The sequence below is a fragment of the Streptopelia decaocto genome, assembly GCF_964273445.1.
Source record: "Streptopelia decaocto genome assembly, chromosome: Z".
NCBI lineage: Eukaryota > Metazoa > Chordata > Aves > Columbiformes > Columbidae > Streptopelia > Streptopelia decaocto.
Window position 1 is genome coordinate 47,346,023 of NC_138657.1, and position 13,015 is coordinate 47,359,037.

Genomic DNA, 13,015 nt, shown 5'->3' on the forward strand with positions numbered 1-13,015 from the left:
CAAGAGACGTGTGGAACAGAGGAGTTATCTGAAGAGTTCTACAAGCTTTAGTCAACAGCAATTGGGAAGAAAATGAAGGGAACAGTTCTGTACTGGAGAAAACATGGAGATGGTAACCTGACAGAACGCTCCACTTCAGTCCCTGGAGCTTTTAGGGTGGGCTGTCTGCAACGCGGTCAGCACTGGTGGACCTGCAACCTGCAGAGCTTCACAGTTGCTTGTGAAGTGGTGGATGCCACCGCACTTCTACAGATGGCAAACACGGGTGTGTCCCCACTCCCTCCTGGCTCCAAATTAGGCCAAGGTCCTGGGGCAGGGTCCATGGGACAAAAACTGAGCAGGCAAGGTAGCGGGGAGTGGGAACCACTTCTGCAGAGACCTCCTGCCTAGACCGAGGCAGAAGGTGAACCCTGGCACACAGCTGCAAGGCACGGCGAGTTTTGGCACCACCTATTGGACCACCGTGTTTCTTCTTTAAATTAAAATCTCTGTCTCCTATGGCAAATAATAGATCTGCCCTGATATTTCAGAAATCTACCTTTCAGTCCCTAGATGTGGGCATCTATGAATTAAGCAGAGAAATAAATTATTAAATAAAATTTTACAGGAGTTATATTTGTCCAAGTGCTTTGCTGCCATACTTCTCTTTCACACCTCATTATACATATGTCTTCAACAATTATTTAATCATATTTATATTTTATAGAGGCCATTCTCCGCACACAAGTGGACTTATGGAGGTCTGAGCAGGTTCTTTAAGGTTTCATCTTTAAACATCCGTTTCCAGTCGATCTTGTGTGGGGACAGCGTGCTGGGAACAATTTCACCTGCCTTACCTCCTCCTCTCTTGTGGGTCCATGGTGGATGTGGGAATAATGGCCCCACACCCACAGCGAACAGATGCATTGTTGTGAGACTGGGATTTTAGATGGTGCCCCCAAACACAGCCCATGCCACTGAAAAGACCAGTTAGCCCTGCTTGATCAACTTTGCAGTTTTCTTCCCCAAAATACACTCTGATTTTGAAAGTTCTGAATGGAGAGTGGAAAAATAACGTGCTGAGATTACTTCGTTCTCACCTCAGGATATTCTTATGCTCACAGCTATTCACAGGAAACAGCAGAAGGGATTTGTCAAATACACAAGGGACTAATGCGCTACCCACCTTGCAGACACCTATAGTTTGGTGTTGAGTGGTCCTCCCTCAGTGCCTGGGTCATGTGTCTGTGGCGCTGTGTCTCATTAGACCAGTGTTTTACTGTTGCATCCACAGCGTCAGTTCCCAACTGAAGATGAGATGTTCACCGTTCTCCGTTCAAAACCTGCCTGGACACATTCCTGTGTGATTTGCTCTAGGTGAACCTGCTTTAGCAGGTGGGTTGACCTAAATGATCTCCGGAGGTCCCTTCCAACCCCAACCTTTCTCTGATTCTGTGATTTTGTGTACAAATAGTAATACCATAATAAAAAACTCACAGGTCACCAGACAATGCTTGATAGAGTGCTTCATCTGAACTAGCTGGAGGGTTTTCAGAACTTCCATTGATAACATTTTGGGAGCCAAATTCTCTTTTCAGCAAGAGATCCAGTTGAAAAGTGCTGTATTATGTAGTTTCATGCCTTGGTTCTTTATCTGTATGTCCCAAAAGACAGAAGAGGACGGTGCAGTGCTTGCTTTCCCCTTGAGGCAGGTAGTACACACCCGTACAGCAAAAAGAAGCCTCAGCCATATCTCTGTCATTAGCTTTGGCACTAGAAGCAATATACCTACATGAACACGGTGATTTCCTCAAATTCTTTATCCCACTTTTCATCATCCACCAGGCAATATCCCCAGCATGACTATACTTCCCCCAGGCCATAAGCTAACTCAGAAAACTCCGTGTTGCATTTTGCAAGGTGGACATGCACTCCAGCTCCTCTGTGTGATGTGTGTAGCTTTTGGCTTACCTAAACTGGCACTCAGTCTCCTACACAGAGCTGGCTGAGAGGTAGGTCAGGAGGGAATACAGGGTAAAGGATGAGGAAGGAGGCTCCCAGGAAGGAGAGCCAGGGTAAACAACAAGCTGAGCAGAGAGATGCCTAAGGCATCTGTGAGCAAATGCCAGCATATGAGGTAAGGCCAAATTCTTCAATAAACTGAAATACTATTAAAGCACAGTCAGAATCCCAGGTCTTCCCTGAGGTACCCTGACCACCAGACGAGGACATGGTGATCACAAACTCCTGCCATACACTGCCAAACTGACCTTAGGAAAGCCTCCTTCCTGGGTGCTAGTCCTTGCCCACCTCTCTGGCAGCCCCAACAGTGGCACAGATGCCTGCAGTGATGCTACATGCAGTTGCTGGCACTTGCTCTTACCTGTGAATGTTCATGCATTTTCACATGAGGCAGAAGAGCTTCACGAGGACTGACAGAGACACTCAATCTGGAAACATCTGCGCCCAAGGTTTGTGACACTGTCTGCAGCAGTGGGAGACCCCTACACCACACAAGATAGCCAGGGGATGCACACCTGCACCCCGGGGCCAGGGCAAGGGCTAAAGGCACCAGCAGCACCTCCTTACCCCGTCTGAGCCCAAGCAATGTCTGTGTGTGCTGCATCGCCAAACATCTCTCTGTCCCTCAGGACAACAAGCATCATGGACCTTGGACACACACTCGGCTTGGGGAGACTGCATGCATGAGGTAGTCGCATCTATAGGCTAAGCCTCCTAAAGGGTCATTGCTTACCTGAGGTGACATTAGTGATCCAGATGTTCCCCCTTTGATCCAGAACCCCAGCCTTTCTTTCGCGAGTCCACTGTGGGCAAGCCAGATGACAAGTTTCTTCTTTGATGGGCAACTCTTGCTTGTATCGTCCTGTCAGCAAAACTGTGGAGGCTGAATTCATTAGTTGTTGTGCAAGTGGACAAACTTGGTGCAGACTTGTGTTAAAATTTTAAGAGAGGTGACAAGCTGGCTGGAGATGTGAGTCTGCAGGAACTCAACAGTTCTGGTGGGCTTGCTGAACCCCTGTGAGCTTTCCTTGTCTTTCCGCACTTAACTTACAGAGTACACTGGGAATCATCTCTTTTGTTAAAAGCAGTGGCAGGTGTGGACCGAGATTTTAGTTCAGTATTTGCCAAGCTTGTGAAAGCTGAATCTCCCTCTGAGAAAACAAACCAAATTTTCTTCATCTGGCATTTCCTAGTGTGCATTGTTAAAGACCTGCACATCTGAATTCATACATCCAAAGACATTCCTGCTAGCCAGTGTAAGATCATACGTTGCCTTTTCAATAACAATAACCTGTCATTCTGGGAAGGGCTGCCCTAGGCTGCATAACATATCTTGAGCAGTAAAACTTGTAAATTGAACATGGCAGAATTTAAATGTAACAAAAGCAACTGTCAGAGTAAGATTTTCTGCCAAAGCAACATTTGCAACTTAAAAAATAATCTCAGATTCATCAGTACAGTTGTTTTAAGTCAAGTCAGTTGACTTAAATCAGTACAGTTGTTTAAGTTGGCTAAGCTATGGTTAACAAATGCATCAAAAATTAGCTTATGGTTAAAAATTAGCTCACTGTACTTTAACCGTGCCATGATCAGGTAGAGCCAGTCATGTTCATGTTACTGACCATGCTGGGCTTGAACCATACTCTGCCATCCTCTCCCAGAGGTATGCTGGGCATGTACTGTGACTTTGCTTACAATCAATCGGTTGGACTAATCCCTTGTTCTGTTAAACTTCAAGTTGTGCCCCTGTGACACAAGAAGCCTCTCCCATCCTGCAGGCTATATCCATTCTGGTATGTTATAGATGTAAACCTTACAGAATAGGCTGCTCACAGTCTCTTTGCTGAATTTTTTTACCATATACCTATTATCTCCCCATTATTTTCCTTGCTTTACTCCCAGGCAAAGGAAAGGACAGTCCTGACAGTGTTGAAAAAGGTATACAGAATTTTAGCTACTGAATTCACAAGATTGCTACTGTGGGTGGAATAAAAAATACATAACATCCTCTACTTTCCAAACAGACATTTCACCTACAATGAAACTTACTAGGCTAGTCATGATACTTGGGAATATGCATATTTAATTCGCAGGCATTTGTAGAGACCCCTCTGCTAATTCACTGCAGAGAAAACCTATGGAGCTGTGATCAGCCAGGGAGCACTCTAGCTAGTGGAAAGCTCAAAAGGTTCCAGGGGGACCAAAATGGTTGGAAGCAAAGGTCTTTGTGGGAAAGCTACTTTTCCTCAAATATATATCAGTGGCAGGAGGCGGGGGAGGACTGAGAGTAATCAGATAAATACTCCATTTACCATAATCACCAGGCAGCACAAGCAGAGAGCAAACAAAACAGAGTACGAGTGCCAGGCAACCACCTGGATTGCAATGTGCTGCACGCTATAGCTCCTGCATAAGCTGCAGAGGGGCTGGGAGCATGCCGGTGGTATTTCAGTCCTTGGCTTCAGATGAAAGTGCTATAAGTGTCCCTGCATTTTAGTCATCTGCAGCTGTGACTGTCATTGAAAGTCTGCAGAGGCATTGAGCAGTCCAGACTAGCCGTGACCTTTACATTGCCATATAGATATATATCCTGAAACCTTTCTGTCGGTAGCAAAGAATCCCAGTTCCCAGTGTTTTCTGGCCACGTGGGGGTGTGTGTGCGCATACACACACATGCAGACACACGCCTGTATGCTTTGGAGAGTTCTGCTCTCATTTTCTGCTTTCCAATGATTTCCATAAGCAGTTGGTCAGAGAAAAGTGTGTGGCCTCTTAGCTAAAAGATCTCTGGGAGTAGCTCCATATTAAATCATGACTAGGGACTCTTCTGTTAATCTGCCTATGATTGCTGACTCTAGATTAACCCTGAAGAATCAGGGGGCATGGACTAACAGGAAAACTATTTCCAAACCTGGCTTAATTCTAGGTTAGGAGGCAGAGGTTTGTGATGGTTTCTATAAAGGATGAAAGACTCAGATATTGAGTTTCTCAGTTCCCTTGCACAGGGCTTTCTTTGCCTGTCTGTCTCATGGTTTTCTGATAGGAAAGATCAATATAATTTCAGTAGTGGCTTTTCTCCTTGTGGAGATGCTGTTGGCCACAGCTGTTCCTTGGGCATCCCCTCCAGATGCCTGACTGCCTGAGGAAACACCACAAGCTCTTCAGCATTTGCCTTTAACAGTGAGGTTTCACATTTCTAAGTAAGTTTGCCACAGACACCCGTATAACCAATTGCCTCCATATCTAGGCTGTCAGTTCCACTGCTGCAGCACATGAACATCTACTCCATTGTCTTCTGCAGGCTGGATTACTACAGCACACTTTACTAGGGCTTCTCATGCACACGCCTCAGAAGGTTCACTGACAGCAGACTGGAGCTGTTTGCTTGGTTTTTAACGCTAACTGCACTGAGCTTATTAAAACCATTGTCCACAGATTGCCTTAGCATATTTAAGATTGATATATCTCCTGGATTTATTCCACTGGTACCTTGGGTACTCAGGCCCTGTCCTTTCCTTGGGTACCCCTCAACTGTGGTTTTCAGCCAAGGAGAAGAGCGAAACCATCCTCAGCACTGAAATTCAGTAAGGTGCCTTACCTCAGTTTTGGTTTTGGAGGTGTTTTTCCCTTTTTAGTGATTATGCCAAATGAGATACTGGTGGTTTTCTGAGAAGGAAGAGCTGCTGCTTTTACCCTGCCCTTTCTCTAAGGGATGAATGCAGTGCAGGGTGAGGTGGCAGCCACAAAGCTTCATATTTTCCACAGGTTGAATTGATTGGGAAACATCTGAGACAACTGCCAGAAAGTTTCTAATAAGATTGTACTTCTAAGAGAAAAACAAAAAACAACAACAAAAAAGCAACAAAACAACAAAAAAACCCCAAACAAACCCCAAACAAACAAACAAAACTACAACAACAAAACACAACAACAAAAAAAACAAAGCACAAAACCCAGAAAATGGCTTATTCCAGTTAATAAGTCTCGGCATTTTTTTACACAAGTCTTTATAGGCCTTCAGGCAGAGCAAAGGAAAATTTAAAATCATGAATAACCTATTGCAAAGAAAGCCAAATACACCACTAGGCTTACAAAATGTGCCAGCTCTGCTGCCCATTGTGCAACCCCTTTTATCGCAAGAATTTGTAAATAAAATACACATAGCCTTCTGTGACATAAGTATTGCTGTTCTTGTTTAACAGCTGAATGTAGCAAAGCACAGAGAGATCTTCAAGCACCTAACCTGCTGTGGGGACAAGGGGCTCTGACTGATGCCAGAGAGCATTTCTCCAGTGTGCTGCCTTGCTGTCCCAGCCCTCAGTCTTACCACTCGCCTCCCCCACCTGTTCAGGTATGTCCAATTCCCAGCTATTGATAAGGTGCCTGATTCAAACACTGTTGTAGACCAGGGGACCATGACAGCCCTCCCCCACCCAGGACCCTTTCACCCAAGTCCAGAACAGTGCTCAGCATCCGTGAGGTCTCTCCCTGTCTCTGTCCCATTGCTCACTGCTGCCAGGAGAGAAGTATCAAGGGAGGAGGTGGTGTCAGGGTGACATTTGGGACTTGCAGTGGGAGGAAACAGCACAGAGGCTGCAGCTTCAGAGTGCTCCAAGATACAGGCGAGTCTCCCTCCAGACATGATAGTCATGGCAACAGCATTTTAGCATCTCCCAGAGAGCAGTAATTCAGCTTTAGACATAATTCCAAATATCCATTTTGTAGTGCAGTCTTGCTCAGCCAGCAGTGTGCTCACAACTCCTGAGCTGTTTTTCTCTTACTATACCAAAGACAGAGTTGGGTCACCTCACTTGCTTTTCCAGCTTTTGCATCCACGAGTGTGAGAGCAGGGGCAGATCACAGCTGGATGAGATATGGTTTTCTTAGCACAGGATGCAAATTTCCTCCCTTTACCAGAGTACCCCCATGTACCCTTTTAAGTACTGCATTCTGCTGCAGGACTCAGGGAACTCCACACGTAGCATGAAGCATGCCCTGGAGAAATACATCAGAGCTGGAACTGGCAGCAAATGCAGCCTAAGACAAGTAACAGGAGTTTCATTTGGCTGGAGTCTGCAGCTCCCAGGCAGAGCCTCGCTCAACGGCCAGGCAGTTGTCAGCTGTCAGGGCAGCACACCGACCATCCCTTTGAGACCGGCAGGAGGACAGGCAGTGACCAGTAGTGACAAGGCACACGTTTTTGCTTGAAAATGAGACTGCATGTTTTATTTGTAGGCACCTAGAGTACAAGGTATCTGCCCATGTGGTTCTTGCAGGCAGTATGCAGCAGTACAAGCTGCAGTAACACATCGCAGGCACACTCTTTTTTCTGAACTAGCTACTGAAAGAGAACAACACTAAAGCATAAATGACCCTGGGGTCTCTAACCCTCAAACATTGCCTGAGACCTGCACAGTAGGGTATTACCTGCAAGTATGGGCTTCTCACCAGCAGAGCAACAGGTGTCTCCTGCAAGCAGCCAGAAGGAATGGTGTTATGGAGACAGAAGAAATAATTGGCAACAACAACGCAGCAGCTTGGTAGCTCAAGAAGAGTAGTCTCCGGCTTGCTGAGGTTTGATCCGAGCCTGAGAACTGGTTTCCCTTTTTGGAATCACTTATCTGTGTAACAGCCCAGGACAAACCACATCTTCTCTTGTTTCTCTTAGACTTCTTCTGTCTTTGCATAATCCTGACATCGATATGGTTTATAGACTGTATACTACAGACAGGTTGTCCTACATGTACCACTTTAAACATCCCAGGAAAAAAGCACATTTACACCGGTGGGAAAAATAAAAAGGGTAAAAAATACTCTCAGCAGCACTTAAATGAATCAGCACTGGCTGAAGAACTGTGAAAGCCTCTGGCAGCCAAAATGTTCCTCTCACACTTGAGGTGCTTGTGGCTCTCATCAAGGAGCTCATGTGGCTCTGGCCACCCCACCATGGCAAGGGGTGCAGAGGGGCTAGAGGGACCAGAGGTCTGGCCCTCAGTCATGGTGACCCAGAGCTGGAGCCAGCAGTGCCCCTCTGCCTGTGGGCAGCTGCCTGTTGTTGATAGGCATCACTTGCAGCATCAGGGACATTGGAGGTGGTGAACTGAGAACACCTGCACCCTGCTCAGGACATTCTGCCATCCCAGGCACCATAACTGGGTGCACTGAGAGAATTTTTCAAGGGCTTCAGACACACAGCAGCCCCCCCGCCCAGGTCTGCAAATCTGCTTTCCTGTGGCACAAGGGTACACGATATGCATGGTATGTCCAAAACTGACTCTCACCCTCAATTTTTAAGCCAAAGTTACATAGCTGTTATTCTCCTCATTTGCAGAACAGGGAACAGAGGCAGAACACAAGACATCGTACACAAAATCATGCTGCATGCAAGCAATGGCACAGCTATCATGTCAGCTGCCTCCCACAAGCATGGCATTGATGCTGATCCAAACACCAAGCCTCTCTAGCTGCCTTTTCTCTTCAGCAAGGAACAAATTGTTTTCCTCAGAGCTGACTGTCCTTACATTTGGAATAGCCCGATTTCAGTCATTTAGTCCTATCACATAGAAGAGGCAAATGGAACGTTGAAGATCTGTCTTAAATCTGTTCAAATATGCTTAAGAAAGGGACGTTGAAGATGTCTTAAATCTGTTCAAACATGCTTAAGAACTAGGATATCTGAAGTGCAAAGCATGCAAGTAATTTAAAACAAGGCCATTTATGTGGGTCTCCTCCTTTTCCAGCTTGAGCTCAGAAGACTTGCCTTGAAGACAAACACACTGTCCCGCAGTATTCTCTCAAATAGAATTGTCTTATTTTTTCCCTTAAAGAATGTGGCAAACAAAGTTCAGTCAAAATAAGCCAAGGAAGTGTTTCTTGAAATAACAAACCACACTAGGAAGTATTTTCTATATAGAAGAATCTCAAGTATAACAAAAATTAAGTAACCTTGAAATTCCTGCTTCTCAAAGTAACATCATATTTCATAGAGTGATTTTTGTAGTATATTGTTTTTTTCATTGAGATGACTAGCATTCCATTTTTATTAATATTTTTTGTTATCAGCTACAAGAGGTGCAGAGCTGTGCGTTGTTCATGGGAAACAACACACACCTAGCAAAGCTCACAAGATAAAGCCAGACATACCTAGGGTTGAGTTTGGCAGTATTTTGTACCTCTGAGTAGCCACAGTGCCAGGTGTGCCTTCATATACATCATGCATTCAGCAGTACTTAATTAACATGCCTTGACAGAGAACTTAGTTTTGTCAAAAGAAGAGTTTCCCTTCCTTTATAAAACAAGAGCAAGAAATATCACTTCTGCTTTATTCTAAACATGGTTTGTCTCCACCATTTTTCACCATGACAAGTGCTCTGGTTTCTGTTTCATCCTTTCCTCCCTACATATCTCTCACTGTTGCCTCTACATAGACTCCTGAAAAATTGTTTTGCGAAGCCAGGAATACCCTCTTACAGTGCATTAACAGCCCGCAAAGCAAAGAAAAACAGTCTTCTCCTGGGTAAGCAGGTTATTCAGTGGTCTCACAGGTATCACAGAATTGTAATTTATGCGGTTAAGAGCATTGTCAAAGGAGGTGTAAGACTGAAACACAGGCCAAGATCCATTCAGAGAATTTTGTCAGTTGTATAATAGTCCCTGCTGAGCCATTCGCAGCAGCACTTAACTTTTCCAAAACATGTTCACTGCAAGTTATCACTCCAAAGATTATTCCATATGTAACATCAAATCTATTGTGCAGCAAGTTCTAGATGTGGATGGATTAATCTGTCTCGCCAAGTGTACAGTATCACAGACACACCAAAGACAGCCTCAGGTAGTCTCATGACTGCTGCAAACACCTGAAGCCCTGCTTGTGGGCTCTGATTTCAGCAGAGAGGTCACACAGTTCATTACCTGACTTGGAGTCTCTTAGTCCTGTGCTCAACCTCTAACACTTTGACTGCTCTTTGCCGAGAATGGTTTGTCTGGAGTTTTTACTGCTTATTCCAACAAACACACACACATTGAAAAACTATTTATTGATGTGACTAACATCTGTTTTCTCCATTCTTTAAAAAGAAAAAAAAAAAGGTCAGAGAAAGAAAAAAACACAGGACAATATTTAAAAAAAAATCCTTGCATTTTTTAAATAACAAAATCGTTTGACTGGAGGAAATTATTACTTGTGCTAGTGAAAGAAGAAAGAAATGCTGACAGAAAAGCTGATGTTGGAGTTCCATACTTCCCAGCACTTGTTGCTGATGAACTCAATGCTGAGCACTTGTCAGGCGCTCCCCATGGAGACCCAGCAGCCGCTGCCAATTGAGAAGTCCATCCAGGGGGCTCCAGCCCTTGTTGCAGTTTCTGTGCTGCAAAGGGTGGTGCTTTGCTGAAGATCCTGGCATAGGAATGGCAGAGGTGAAGCTCGTCTGTCCCCTGTGTGAACTGTGTTCTCACCCCAGCCGAAAGCAGTGAAGGTTACAGACAGGGGCTGCCAGGCTGCCAGCAGCACCATGAAGCCGACGCTGGCTCTTCTGTGGAGGTGATAGAGCCACAGTGCCCACGGAAAGCTGAACAGCCAGCCTTTTTCTGGTTCCTGATGATTTCTTTAATTGCTGTTTGCACAGGTTTATCTGAACTTACAGGAGAATCCTCTCTTTGTGCAGAGAAGTTGGAGGAACTGGGGTTTTAAATTCTGCCCATGCCACTTGCAGACCTGAGCAAAGCTCCCAAGAAAGAGCAGGGCAGGAGGGGTCCTGCCGCTTTCAGTAGCTGTAGTGTGAAAGTGCAGCCAAGGCTTCTACCCTCCAGGGAATTTAGGCAACTGAATTGGCCTTGAAATTAATCTGGACTTCAGTGTCCTTGACGAGGTTACAGAGGACCGCTGGCACGGGATCAGGCTGAGATGTTGAGAGCCGTGGTACCTGCATAGAGAGCAGCATCTGCCTGGTGGAACCCCACCACTCCTGTTACCTGTGCCTCCCCACCTCTCTTTTGATCTTCTTCCCCTTAAAATGCTGTTTGCTCTGTGGCCTCCTGGCCCAGGAGAAAAGGGCAGGATCACCAGTAGGACCGCAGGTGTTTTCACCTGCCCAAAGCAAACAGATGTGACACCAGCTGAACACCATCCCTGTGGGCTTGGTGCTCTCTGAGTTACTCGTGCTCTGAGAAACCTGTCAAGGTCTCCCACAACTAGGTCTCAATCTGACCCACAGCTTTTCCTTCTTTCATACTCAAGGTTAAGACAGCATTAGTCCATTCAGGCTTAAGCACAGATCAGGCAGCAGGATTCCTCCCTTTTGCTCTCTGACCATTATAGCCCCATCCAGCTCCTCACTGGGGAGGGGAGGGGAGAGGAGGGGAGGGGAGGGGAGGGGAAGGGAGGGGAGGGGAGGGGAGGGGAGGGGAGGGGAGGGGAGGGGAGGGGAGGGGAGGGGAGGGGAGGAGGGAGGGGAGGGGAGGGGAGGGAGGGGAGGGGAGGGGAGGGGAGGGGAGGGGAGGGGAGGGGAGGGGAGGGGAGGAGTTCCTACATTTCATTTTTCAGTGAGAACAAATTGGCAGCACGCTAAGAGTGTTGAGCAGTAATTACAGTAAGACAGAGGTTTCTGTGCCAATGATCCCTTAAATTAAATCCCCTTGTGACCTAATAGAAGGCTAGGCATGAGGTGTCTGTGCTTGATTACTGCCCTCTCTGGGCAGCACAGACACCAGGAAAGAGAACAGAATGAAGGTTGTCAAGAAGAGAAAAGCATCAAATCACACTCACTCAGAGAAGATGGAAGAAAGTCTTGTACCAAAGAAAAATGCAATATTTTGTATCTTCTTCCACATTGGAAAAATAAGGAATTGCTTGTAAGAAGTCAGATCTCACGTCCTCTCTAAGACAGTGTTCATTCATTCAGTATGTGTGTGAGAGAGAGGAGCGTGAGTTGCGTGATAAGACTGTTTGTCACAGACAAATATAATCCTTTCCTATACATTATTTTATACACCTATGAACTATCTTGCCCTACCTCCTGTATAAAAGCAATTATCTGGAAAAGAGTGATTTTTTTTTTTTTTTTCCGTTCCTTAGAATAGTATTTGAGCAGACTTCCGAGGCATTGCCTCAATTGCCTTCTATAGAGATTTGCATCTTAGTATACATGCCTGTATCTTTCATTATCAATGTCAGAAAGGCTGCAAGAAAAGAAGAACCTGTGAATAATGATAATCCTTTGTGTCAAATAGGAGCTCCACTCAACAGGACAAGTCTGTTTCCAGCTTTAAGAAGGGGAGTCTGTGTCATTCAGGATCCTGTTTGCAGATAAATAAATGCATCCCACATAGCAGTTTACTACCTGTATGTTCGCATGTCTTGCTATCAGCCTGTGTGCTCACAGGCCATGCACACAGAGCATCTGTTCTCTAGGGGCCTGCAAACAAGCAGCCATCTGATTACTCAATGGGGAATGTTTTTTCACATACAAACCTTCAGTATCTGTTTGGTTCAATATCTCACCTATGTGTAAGAAAACACAAAGTACCTTTTCAGGTAATAGAGGTCCTCCCATGGAGGAACCACATCTCATCATCTCACTGGACAGTGGAGGCTCCAAACTTATGCACCTCTCCTACTTTGTGTCTACAGGAACATGTTGACATGTTTCCTTGGCCAAGAAGCAGAAACAGCAACTTCCAGTCAACTGCCTTCCCTCAGGACATCCTTCCTAGGCCACCCAAGAGAGATAACTGTTGACAAGAACACTGCCAAAGTGACTTGTCAAGAGATCCTGTTGCTTTGATTCACCAGGAAAAAATACATAGAACTTTTACATTGAACACTTCTGAAAAGTGAAGAAAGCAGGGTACTGCTGGTACATAACTTTTAAGATTTCTCAGGAGTGTGTTTTAAAGTTGCAGTTATGTAAAGCCATCCTGTATTCTCATAGTGTGGTAAATATATCCCTAGACTATTTCAAAGTTGTGTTTAACATGAAAATAATAAAAAACAAGGAAATGTGTCATCTGCTGTCTT